Here is a 13,807-nt window from a genome sequence, read left to right on the forward strand (position 1 = left end):
TTCTATCTCCCATTAGGAGAATAGGGACCTGAGGCTAGGCTACTTGGTACAGACATTTAAAGCGAGAGTAACCAGTCACTCGACCCTTAGCTGAAATATATGAACACTAACACCCTACCACCCCTCAGTTGTAATTTCTCTGCGATTGGAGTACCTTAACCCACACGACCACCAGGCGTCCAGTTGGCTATGTGGTTTGAACATAAAATAGTTAATGGATTCCGGAGGCACAGGAAACTGTCTGGCTTGTCAGACACCGCAGTCAGCTGAAGGTAGCGCTGCATGAAGTGAGGGAATGGTTGGTGGCCGAACTTACCACACACCTGTGCACACTATAATTACTATAATAACATCACTGGGTTTGTAAATGATGCAGTCAGGAGGAGTAAGTCTTGGTAAAATCATAATAGTAATCATTATAAACAGTAATATCAATGGGCACGGTAAATGATGCAGTCAAGAAGAGTCTATCTATCTATCTATTGCCAGACGCCTGAATCCCGTTTGGGGTGGCCACAAACAAATCGCCTCCAAGTCGCCCTGCCCCCCGCCATTTCACTGCCCTGCTCCCAACTCACACCCCCCTCTCTCATATACCTCTCCACCCCATCCCTCCATCTCATCCTCAGCCTCCCCCTCCCTTTTGCCCCCTCCACCTCATTCACATACACTCTCTTCGTCAGTCTTTCTCCCTCCATCCTCTCCACATGGCCAAACCACCTCAGTGTGTTCCTCATAACGCTTCCTATCACATCCACATCCACACCACAACGCTTCTTTATATCCTCATTCATCAGCCTGTCTCTCCATGTGACTCCACAGGCTCCTCTTAAATAACTCATTTCCACTGCTCTCACTCTTGACTTGTGTCCTTCCAACAACGTCCAAGCTTCACTTCCATACGTTAGGGTTGCTATCACAATACTGTCATGTAGTAACTTTTTCACTTCCATGCTCACTTCCCTGTTTCTTATCACTGCTTTCAAAGAACCAGCAACCTTTCTTCCCTGCTGTACCCTTTCAAGCACTTCACCCTCCAAATTCCATCCTTACTCATCACACTACCCAAGTACTTAAACGTACTCACATTTTCCAATTCCTCACCACCCAACCTCGCTGTACATTCACTGACTTCACCTCTCTCAAAGACCATCACTTTACTCTTCCCTACATTCACCTTTAAATTCCGTTTCTTACACACTCTCCCAAACTCATCCACGAAGCATTGCAGCTCCCCTTCGTCTTCACTCAACAACACATTATCATCTGCAAACAACAGTACAGGGAGTTTCCAAACCCTATCCTCTCTCACCAAGGCCACTTCAACATCCACTACCCTACATTGTACCTCTTTTATTACCCCATCCATGTACAGATTGAACAACCATGGAGACATGACACATCTCTATTTCAAGCCAACTTTCAAAGAGAAAAATTCACATAGTTCACCATCCACACGCACTGCAGCCTTCGCACCATCGTACATACTCTTCACAGCATTCAGCAACTTCTCATCTACTCCATATATTCTTAACACTTTCCACAATCCTTGTCTATCCACCCTGTCATATACTTTCTCCAAATCCATGAAAGCCACATACAACTTCTTTCCCTTCTCTAGAAACTTTTCCACCGAAGCTCTAAGAATGAAGATCTGATCTACACAACCTCTTCCCTTCCTAGAGCCTCCCTGTTCTTCCCCAACTAATTTCTCTGTTCTTTCTCTAACTCTGTCAATAAGTATCCTACCATACGGCCATGCCACGTTGAGTACACCGCTTCCCGTCCGATCAGCGAAGTTAAGCAATGCTGGGTCTGGTTAGTACTTGGATGGGTGACCGCCTGGTAACACCAGATGCTGTTGGCATCCCTACGTGTCAAGTGGGGTTGGTGGAGGATTTGTGCCCCTTCCTGTAAAACAATTAACTCTAAGCCCTTGACCACCCCGTTTGGGATACATGGCGTCTGGCAATGGATGGATGGATGGACTAAGAAGACAAATGCCCCTATGATTACCACACACTTCTTTTTCCCCTTTTCCTTTGTACAAGGGAATAATTATACCTGACTTCCAATCCTCCGGGACTCTACCTCCCTCCCAGGCCAATCTGCACATCTTCCACGTCCATTCTACTACTATCTCTCCCCCATGCTTCAGCCTTTCACCACACACTCCATCAATTCCTGGGGCTTTCCCTGATTTAACTTCCTTCATTGCTTCCACAACTTCTATCCTACTGATTTCTTCCTGTCTTCTCACCTCCTTCCTTCTCCCAGCCATTCCCCAGCCACTTATACTCGCATTACTTCCATCCTCTATGTTCAACAATTCCTTAAAGTGTTCTCTCCATCTGCTCACTTTTTCTCCCTTCTCCACTAGTAATCTACCATTTTTATCTTTCACTCCCCTGCTAACTTCACTTCCACCCTGTCTTACTCTTTTCACCTCTTTCCAGAGCATTTTCTTACAGTCCCTCCACTTGACACTCAAATTCCTTCCAAATTCCTCATCCACTCTCTTCTTACTCTCTCTTACTAATCTTTGCACCTCTCTCTTTCTTTCTACATATAACTCTCTCTTCCGCCTCTCAACTTCTTCCACGCCCCTATTTCTCATCCATTCATTGTATGCTTTCTTCTTTTGTGCCATAGCCTGTCTCACCTTTTCAGTCCACCAAGCTGTTCCTTGCACCCCCCTCCATCTTCTCTTCCTTCCATACACCACATCACATGCTGCACATATTTCTTCTGTAAATATCCTACACACACCTTCCAGGTCTCCCATCTGCTCCAATTCATATTTGCCCAATCGTTCCTTCACTTCTCTCTAATACTCTGCCTTTTTCTCATCCTCTTGTAACCTTTCCACTCTCCTTGCAATTACTCCCTCCTCTCGTCTTTCACTTCTTCTATTCCTCTATCTTACTTGAATCCTAATTCTGGCCACCACCAAGTAGTGGTCAGAAAGTCCACTCCCCCAACCTCTATAAGCTCTTGCATCCATTACACATCTTCGCATCCTTTCATCCACACACACATAATCAATCATTGCCTTCCTTTCATTCAGTTCACCACCCACCCTTCTCATCACTCGCCATGTATACCTGTGGATCATTTTATACCTGAAGAGGGTATTGGCTATCACCAACCCCCTCCCAGCACAAATGTCCACTAACGCACTCCGATTCTCATCTATCTGAGCAGGCACACCCCACTCACCAACTATTCCATCCTCCTTCACATTCCCAACTTTACCATTCATATCACAGATCAAAAACACTCTCTCATTCTTTCCAAACTTTTCCATGCACACTTCTACATTTGTCCAGAACTCTTCTCTCACTCTGCTAGCACGATCTTGCGTTGGCGAATACACACACACAATCGGCCACATTTGTATTCCAACTTTCAACTTTACCCACACAATCCTTGACCCAACTGATCCATACTGTCTTATGCTCTTCTTCCATCTTTTACTCACAACTATACATACTCCTTTCTTTGCCCTCTCATTCTCACCTACTCCTGCACAAATACCCCATCCATACTCCCATTCTCTCACACCTTCTCCTCCCCATTTTGTTTCAGTTATTCCACATACATCCTCTTTCTCACCCTCAAGCACTTGGACAATCTCTCTCTCTTTGACCTTATCATTCGCTCCTCTTACATTCCATGTACCCATTACCAAGTCCTTTGTTCGGTCCTTGGTCGTCATCGTTTGGTCAGTCCTTGTCCGAGGCTTCTTGTTTGTTTTTGTAGCTAGTTGTTTTCCGGGGAGGGGCACTAACCCTCCGCCAACCCTTTTGGTTGCCTTTTACGACAAGCAGTGATACTGAGGGAATATTCTTGAAAAACCCCCCTACCCCCAGGGGGTAGGGGGAAGAGTAAATCATGGTTAAATAATTGTCCTTTGTTTTATACTCGCTGTGCTGCCACGCTGGGGTCCTGAAAACGAAGTCTTGTAGGATTCTTGCCGTGTGCGACGGATTCTCTGTTAAGTGCTGATCTTAGGCTTGACAGCCACTCTGTCAGACATAGCGGCTTGAACAGGTTAATCCTTTAGCCTATATGGGATTAACTAGCACTTCTTTTTTATCCTAACCTCTCACATATTGTATCTACCTGCCTATCTCCTTCCCCACCTCCCTGATGATCTACCTGCCTACCTGCCTGCCTTCCTCCTTACCTGTCTATCCTCCTCCCTGCTTACCTCCTTGTCTACGTCATTGCCTACTTACCTACTCCCTGCTTACCTAGCTCCGTGGCTCCCTACCTCCTTACCTACCTCTCTAACTACTTATCTTCCTATCTACTGTACCTCCCTACCAATCTACTTACCCATCCCCCCTCCTTCTTACCTACCTACTTACAACCCTCCTTGCATACCAACTTCCCTGCCAATGTATGTCTTTGTCAACCTCCACATCTCATTACGTAGCGACATAAGCGAGTACTTGCTTTTTGTAGTTTGTCAGTTTCTAGTGGTTTCATGAGCATGTGATGAGGGCATAAAATCTGAGCTACTTTTCCAGTGCTGTCAGTGTTATGTCTATACTATTGTAAATAAAGAAGTATGTTTTTGGACTTGGTCACTGTGACGATCGGGCTGATGTAAGCGTGTCGACCCTTAGATGAAGGCAGATCGCCAAGTCGAGGGGGTTCACTTGACACTTCATTCGTTAAAATCGGTCCATAATTAAGGTAACATAGGACAAACGGAGGGATGGAAAAACCTGGTTCTAGTTCACCCGTTCTAAGACCCTCAACTTCGTACTCGAGAATTGAAAAAAAAAAGTTGTTATTGTTATTGCTGTGGCCCTGGGTTCATTGAAACAGGAATCCAGTGAACCTGAGGCTGAATATACCCTTCTCCTGCAGCACACTGTCCTCCTTTTGGGGCATAAGGAAGAAGTTGAGGGACCATTGTTTAACCGGACAATGGAGTCACCTGGTCTATCAGTTCTACCACATGAAGGCGTCCCTCTCAGGCACGAATATATGATTGCCATAATCTCTCTAAGATGCAGGTGTGAAACGTTAGTTATTTAGAAAAAAATACTCTAAGGAGTGTTCATAAACTTATAGAACTCCATTGAACAAATTATTCTCTCTCTCTCTCTCTCTCTCTCTCTCTCTCTCTCTCTCTCTCTCTCTCTCACTCTCTCTCTCTCTCTCTCTCTCTCTCTCTCTCTCTCACTCACTCTCTCTCTCTCTCTCTCTCTCTCTCTCTCTCTCTCTCTCTCTCTCTCAGAACCACACGCAGTGCTTTACACACCAGTGCAGTTGTGGACGGCTCTCGGAGTGTAGATTGAGAAGTGCATGTAGCAATTTGGTGCTGAAGTGACCGTGTTCTAAGTTTTAAAACTCTGTATAATAATCATCAAGGGAATCTCAGCAAAGTGCAGGCATCTAAGATCGTATGCAAAACATACTGCCGCCGCCAATTGTATTAGGTAAGTGTCAGCAGAGTTACGAAGGGAATTATGGAAAAGAAACGTAATTACACCCAGGACTCTCAAAGGGTCATCGGGTGTTACGTTTTACATTATTACACCCAGGACTCTCAAAGGGTCATCGGGTGTTACGTGTTACATAAATACACCCAGGACCCTCAAAGGGAGATTGGGTGTTACGTTTTAATAAGCGTGTGTCTGTGTGTGTGATCGAACAAAGTAACTAAAAAAAGATTTTAAACAGTTTTAACCAAACTTGGTGGCAATGTTTAGGGTTAGCTAAGGAGTAAACCAACTGTTTTTATGAGAACACTTGTAAAATATCAAGCTTACTTGGTTAGATTAAACGTTGATTTAGGAAAATCAAAGAATTTTCTATTACAAATATAAAATTTAGACCAAATTCGGGCCAAAGGTTGACAGTGAGGCAAGATTTAAATGATTCAATTTTGAGAACAATCAGTCAAAAGTTAAGGCCAAAAGGCAATGTTAAAGCTCGACTCGTGTGTGTGCTTGTTAACAAAATAAAGAGTTTTAATCTGATTACTACCAAATTTATTGGTGGAACTGAAGGTCAACCAATGATTTTTTTTTTTCTTTTTAAGAATAACAGGTCAAAGGTTAAGGCCACAGTGCAGGTAAACTTAAGCAGCATATGTCCAATTTAAACTAAACTTTGTGGATGGGTTGAGGTCAAATACAAAGGTTGCAGGATAAGGTTAACTTAAACAATTATGATCTGATCTGAACCACCCTTGCTGCATGGGTTAAGGGTCAAGGCATGAATAGTTCAGTTTTGAAAACAATCACTCAGGGGTCAAAACCACAAGGCAAGGCTAAACCTCGAGTCGTGTTGTCTGTGTGTGAACAAATTAACTAACACCATTTTGATCTGATTTGGATCTTGCTTGATGAATGAGTGAGGGACACCCAAAGGGTTGTTTTTGAGAACAATGGGTCAAAGGTCAAGGTTACTAAAATGTGTGGCTTAAAGAACAGTCCTCCCGAGAAATACCATAGTACCCCCGACGACAGGGCAAGCCAAACACAGCTTAGTATGCCTGAGGATGTGCCGACACCCCCACACGGACCCCACGGGGTAGCCACCACCAGTCACCACCACTCCCGGCAACAGTGACATATGTCAGCCCGGGCCGTGTGCCCCTGTGTCATGCAGCCACCACGCCTTCGCCACCGTAGGAGAAGGACACTACCTTCGTGGAGTGGAATTGTTGAGTCAGCTAGGGGTGGAGTAGGAAAAGACACTCCAGACGGCGCCCCTCTGGTAGAGACGATCTATGGTCGCTCCCATCCTCGTGAAACGATCTATGGTCGCTCCCATCCTCGTGAAACGATCTATGGTCGCTCCGAAAGTGCTCCAGTAGAGACGATCTATGGTCACTCCCCCCCTCGTGAGACGATCTATGGTCGCTCCCCTCCTCGTGAGACGATCTATGGTCGCTCCCATCCTTGTAGGACGATCGATGGTCGCTCTGAAAGTGCTCCGGTAGAGACGATCTTTGGCCGCTCCCATCCTCGTGAGACGATCGATGGTCACTCCGAAAGTGCTCCGGTAGAGATGATCCATGATCGTTCCCATCCTCGTGAGACGATCTATGGTCGCTCCGAGAGTGGCTTGGTAGAGACGACCTATTGTCGCTCCGAGAGTGGCTTGGTAGAGATGACCTATTGTCGCTCCGAGAGTGGCTTGGTAGAGACGACCTATTGTCGCTCCCTGCCTCGTGAGACGATCTATTGTCGCTCCGAGGGTGTGCAGAGTGAGGTAAGGAGAGAGACATCCCTGCGGCAGGAGACTAGAGCCAAGGCTTCCTGTCCCAGAGTGACCCAGACAGGCCTCACAGCCTCCCCTGGTCTCTGTTCCCTACGCTGGGCTCTAGAGCAGACGCACCTGACGGACCCTAGTGGAAGTCGCTGCCGCAGCCCTCCCCTGTCGGCGCCCCTAGACGCTGGAGACCGCAGTCCACAGTCTCTCCCGGTTCTCCCCAAGACACCCAGGCGTGATCTCTCTACGCCCCCACGACGCCGGGACTTATCACAGAGGTTCCTGGAGCTATTCGGCCCCAGTCCCGTGGGCCACACGCCTGAGCCAAGTCCGGAAGCCACGGGAAGCCCAGGACGCGAGAGGACGCCCTTACGAGTTATTTCGTGCCCTCTCGGCACGCCTCGCATTGGCGGTGCCCCTAGCCCGGCAGGATCACCGACGACATGTTCCTGCCTATTCCCCTGATGAATACGTGTGATATTGTAGCACAAGTGATTTAGGTTAAGTGTGATTTCCCCTAATGTAAGTACTGTGCAGTGATTTCATATAGTGAATATCTGGGTGAATAAGATCACAGTGAGAAGTTAAAGGACGAGAGTGTGAAACGAAATCTGATTGACTATATATATGAGTGACATCCCTGTTATACAATTTATAAGCCTGTGCCGCCGAGAGATTCCCCTATAAGGACATACCCCCATTACTGTGAAGGAATAATGTGAAAGGAAGTATTAATGGCATTCTCTCCCTCCCACACACTACCCATAAATCTTATTTATCACCCTCTCTCACTCCAATATCCCGAGTAAGTGTAAATCAAGAATAAAATCAATTGCCAAAGACTTTTGGCTAGTGGAAACCATATAAATTCCACGGCTAATATCTGCCGCCCTCCAGTATTACCATAACTTTCCCCTAGCCGTCACAAGTCACTCCCCGCACCTCCCCTATCTCCTCCTAGTGAGACTCAACCCCCCTCCCGCGCCCCCACGCACGCCTATATTTACTGCACTCCTGATACACTAGGATTGATTGTGTTGTCATTACTATCAGAGAAGCAAGTATCCTGCGAGATACACATATCCTAGATAAGGTCTTTATATTGCTATATATTGTGCTGTAATATCTGCTGATTTGTCCTGTGTCTGATTGTGGTAATATACGTGTAAAGGTTGTTGCCTAGAGTTTTTGTGTCCTGCCTCTCTTTATTGCACTAAGCTCCGGTCTCGAAAGAGGACCCCGCTCCACGTTAGGTGAAATAGGAACGAGAAGTCAAGCCTAATTTCACCTAGCATTACACTGGTGGCCAGCGGTGGTTCTAGACCCGGGCGTAAGAGAGAGGTAATCAGGAAATATTTGGCAAAATGGCAACCAAACCGCATGTTCAGTTACCCAAGTTTGACCCCGACCAGTATGATATACACACATATCTGGCAATAATTAAACCCTTACTGGATATTGGCTTTGAAAATGACCAACAAAAAATTGCAGCCACACCACCACTACTGGGTAAAGCGACGGCAAACATAGCGCCAAAAATCGTCCCAGAACTCACCTGGCGGAACTTTACAAAGTTCACTGTACAAGCCATCACCCCATCATTAGGGAAAGTAGTGGCTCTATCCAAATTGGATAGTTTTTCTTTCGACGGGGATTTAGATATTACCCTGATACAGGGAAGACCCCTGGTTACTGCTGCCTACCTGGAGGCAGATGAGGAAACCCGGGATCAGCATACATTTAATACTCTGCTCAGAGTACTCCCAAGTGTTGTGAAACAACACTTCGCTATCCATGACCCAACAGGAGACATGGATAGATACACAGCTGATGCGGTGCCTCCTGACTGCCTGCCCTTCTCCACAACAAATTAATGTTGTTAAGAAATTCCCCACCCGACTCCCGGCTCCCCCAGCCACACCGCATCCACCTCTGCCTCACACCAGCCAGACCCCGACGCCTAGCCCACCCAGGGCACACCCCTCCCGTCGGCGCCCCGCCCCGCGAGAAAACCCGAACTTAATTCTTATCAACCCGTGGGAATTCACAGCCTGCAACTCCCGCTGCCCCCTTCATGACATACGGGACCAGCTTAAGGCTACTCGCCGCAGAATCACAGCCCCGGGTTCGCGTAAAGTGTCGGCCTTAGAAGGCGAGGCCCCAGGGGACGAGCTGACGCCAGTGGACGAGCCCCATCCAGGAGAACTAGAGCAGGAACAGGAGAACGAGAGCCCTAGCCAGCTGGATTTTTAGGCCCGCCCCCGCACCAACCCACGGTGGTGGGGGCCATCACCCCTAAGTATCGCCCCCCAGTATACCACAAGATGAAAATAAATGGCATGAAGGCCAGACTACTAGTCGATACGGGAGCGGCCAGGCCCTGCCTTTTACAGCCACTATTTCTCCCACTACAAATCGCGGTTTGGCCCACTCCGCCCTACTACCACTCACCTTGTGGACGAGGGGGATGGCCCCCTGCCCATCCGTGGGGAAACTCGGGCCCTATAGGTCGACACTCACCAGGCAGTGTCCACCCAACATCCATTCATCATTTTTGATTCCTCCTGCCGGAGTTATGACGGGTATTTAGGGCTAGACTTGCTCCAAAAACTCGGAGCCACGATCGACTGTTGCCACCGACAACTCCAGTTCCGCCCCCCACCCCGTTCCACCCCAGCCGTTTGCATATGCACGCCGCGGCCCCGGCCGGAGGATTCACCCTCTTCCTCCCCCCAGTGCCCCCCTTCTTCCCCCCTTCTTCCACCTCCCTCTCCTCCCCCTCCCGTGCCTTTCCACCCCACTCCTGCCCCCTCTTTCCCTGCCACCATCTCCACCGCCGTTACCATCCCCTCCCACCATGAGGCATGAGTGCCCCTTAACAGGCCCTCAGGTCCATCCGTTTTGTTCTCCCCCCTCCTCCCCTCCGGACCCCTTTCTGCCTGCCTTGTGTCCCCCACCTTCCTCCCTCCCCACCACGCCACCATCCGCATCGCCAATCTCACCCCGACCCCTCTCACCCTCCCCAAAGGGCTTATCATCGGAGAGATGGAGGAAGCCGAGCCCTGTGACCCATCCTCCTCCCACCTCCCCACCCCTCTACCCCCCATCCCTGACCATCTCTCCAACCAGCAGTCAGACACCTTACGCCTCCTCCTCCTGGATTTCCAGGATTTGTTTGCGACAGGACCAGCAGATATAGGGCATACTACGTAACTGTCGCACGAAATCCATATGACAAGCCCACCCATACGACAACCTTCCCGACGCAAGAACCCCCGACAGAGAGAGAAGAGGAGGACCGCCAGGTGTGCGAAATGGAAGAGGCAGGTGTTATCTCCCCCTCCACCAGCCCGTGGTCCTCCCCCGTCGTTCTAGTAAAAAAGATAGACAGCATGATGCGGTTTTGCATCGACTACCGCCGTATGAACGAGGTCACCATTAAAGATGCCACCCCCCTCCCCCGCATTGACAATTCCCTAGACTCCCTCTACGGGGTGTCTTGGTTTTCTACCCTCGACCTCCAGTCTGGATACTGGCAGGTCCCCGTCCACCTGGACCATCGAGGCAAGACGGCCTTTTCCACCAGTAATGGCAAACATTACGAATTCAATGTTCTGCCATTCGGCCTCTGCAACGCCCCTGCCACTTTCTCCAGGCTAATGGAATCTGTCTTCAGCGGCCTCACTTGGGAAATATGTTTAGCTTATCTTGACGACGTCATTGTTTTTAGCCAGACCTGGGCCGACCACTTGCAGCGCCTCCGTTGAGTTTTCACCAGAATTCGCCAGGCAGGCCTCAAGCTACATCCTTCTAAATGTGTCCTGGCCGCTAAGACTGTCTCATTCCTAGGACATACTATTTCCCAAGCAGGAATTTCCCCAGATCCCGACAAGCTCCGTGCCATAGCGGACATACCACCTCCGCAGGATGTTCACGGCGTCCGCGCCTTCCTGGGACTCACGTCCTGTTACCGTCGCTTCGTGAAGGGATTCGCGCAGATCGCTAAGCCTCTTCACGACTTGACACGAAAAGGGGAACCTTTCCTCTGGACCGAGGATTGGCGAGCTGCTTTTCAACAGCTAAAAGACAAGCTTGTCTCGGCCCCCATCGTGGCCTTCCCCGACTATGCACTCCCTTTTCGCCTCTACACTGATGTATCCCTTACCGTGATAGGCGCCGTCCTAGCCCAGGTACAGGCCGGCCGGGAACACATAGCCTGCGCCAGCCACACTCTAAACCCAGCCGAAAAAAATTATGCCGCCACCAAGCGAGAATGCCTCGGCATAATCTGGACCCTCCAATATTTTAGGGCTTATCTTTCTGGGACCCAAGTCACGATAATCACCGACCACCAATCACTCCAGTGGTTGCGCCAATCAGACTCCCATAACGCCCAACTCATCTGGTGGCGTGACACCCTAGAGGAGTTTCAGTACGAGATTTCATACAGACCCGGAAAGCTCCATACCAATGCAGATGCCCTCTCCCGCCTCCCCATCCACGCGGTACAACCGGACCCTGCCCTACTACAACTCTGGCACCACAAGGAATGGCCCCCCTGGATCCCTGCTCACCTATTCCCCAAGCTGTGCCGATAGGGTGACCACCTTCTAACCCCGTCTGGACACATCCTCTTGACCCCCGATGCGGTACGTGACACCCTGCGCCACCTACATGCCCACAACGGCATCCACTTGGGCACCAAAAAATTACTACAGGTGTTCAATGATATTTACTGGGCCCCAAATCCCTCCACCCTCGCCAAGGAAATTATCCAGACTTGCCGCGCCTGCGTGCTTGGGAAAGATATCACCCGGACCGCCAGGCCATCTGGCCATATCACCGCCCACAAGCCCTGGCAACTCCTGGCGATCGACGTAGTAGGCCCTATTCCCCCTAAATCTGGATATAAATACGTGATCACTTTTGTAGACACGTACTCCAAATTCGTAGTAGCCTGCCCAGCTAAGGAACATCATGCCGTCGCTGTCGCCGATGCCCTGCTCCAACACATGTTCCCTTACTTTGGCATTCCCCAAGCCATCCATTTCAATAATGCCCCCGAGTTCTCTGGAAAAGTCTGGGAAGAACTTGCCAGGATTTTTGGGTACAAGACCTCCTACTCCTCACCATACTGGCCACAAGGGAACGCAGTATGTGAACGTAGCCATCGTACCCTTATCAATCAGCTACGCACCAAAATCGAGGCTACAAAAGACGACGATTGGCCGGCACATGTAAAAATTGTCCAATGGGGCATGAATTCGTGCCCGCGAGAAGACGTGGTTTCCCCCGACGAAAGAAACTTTGGCGAAACCCCCCTCCTACTACCCCTACGCCATTACCTGCAACCGCCCGCTTCCGCTCCCACTACAGACCCGCTACACCTGCTAAAAGGGCGGATATACCACCTACAAAAGAACCTAGACCTTGGACCCGGCACAACCTCCAACCCTTTCAATCCGGGTGACACAGTCGTCGTCGCCCAACTTCCCACTCCCCACAAGCTCGCCCCCCGCTTCACGGGGCCCCACACAATCACCAAAATGTAACTTGCAATACTTTGGTGATAGAAACTCCGTGTACAAACAGCTAGATAAGGAGTTTATTACAAGCTCACAGTAAAATAGTCTGCCCGTGTCGGCTGTCTGATATGAACTGATGCAATAACGCCGTCTTCAGGCGTGGGAAAGGGTGCTGACCTAGCAAGATTAGTGGGGGCATGTATGCATTGGGGGGGGACATATATACATCGGGGGTAGACATATTGTGGAGGGGGTACAATACTCCCCCGGGTAGCTGAGATGGTGTCTCCTGACACCGGGAGTTAAAAGGTGTTTGATTATAGTAGTAAGGCTGGACCAGGGAGGTTTGTACAAGGGATAAGTATGATACAGGGGCAGTAGAGGAGACATTGCCATGTTGAGGGGAGGGAATTAGAAGGATATATACAGATAAGATATACGAGGATTAATAGGTACAAATCCAGTAAGGGTCGAAGGTATATATAAACATAATGGGAATTACACAATAATAGGTTGATACATGATAAACAAGGAGTAGATATGAGAGTTCTATTGTTTTTCTTCATTTTTTTTTTTTTTGTATTTTCTGTAGGATACACTGTCACTCAGTAATGCATGAAAGAAATACCATCATTTTCTAGTAGGCAGAGGGCTGTTCACAGTTTGGTTAATTGTTAGATGGCAATGGTAGTCACTGAATGTGAGGGCACTAAGAACGGGGAGTTTCTATGTCGTGGTAGGGCGTACTATGCCGGTAGCGACTCTGATTTCCTGGAGTCGACGTTCCATTTTTCTGACACAACAATGCACTGCACAGATGATGAGTAGAAAACCTATGAAAGCGATAACCACAGGGGGAAACACAACTGTTGGATGAACCCATGAATGGCTGAAGGCCAGAGAAAATTGATCCATAATGAAATCACTGTCATTGAGGAAGGTGAGCATGCGCAAGTGAGGGGAGGTGATGTTAATGTTGGCAGAAGGTAGGGTTGAAGGCATGTCAATTGGTTGAAAGATGTCATAGGAGTGGTTACGAACAG

General features: G+C 48.8%; 1 pseudogene; it reads left to right on the forward strand.

The window, feature by feature from the left end:
- The first annotated feature begins 1,748 nt into the window (after positions 1 to 1,748).
- Positions 1,749 to 1,866, forward strand: LOC145418663 (5S ribosomal RNA; annotated as a pseudogene).
- The last annotated feature ends 11,941 nt before the right edge of the window (positions 1,867 to 13,807 follow it).

The sequence above is a fragment of the Coenobita brevimanus genome, chromosome 115, assembly GCF_032717465.1.
Source record: "Coenobita brevimanus isolate Jiangsu-jjx chromosome 115, ASM3271746v2, whole genome shotgun sequence".
In the NCBI taxonomy this organism is placed as follows: Eukaryota; Metazoa; Arthropoda; class Malacostraca; order Decapoda; family Coenobitidae; genus Coenobita; species Coenobita brevimanus.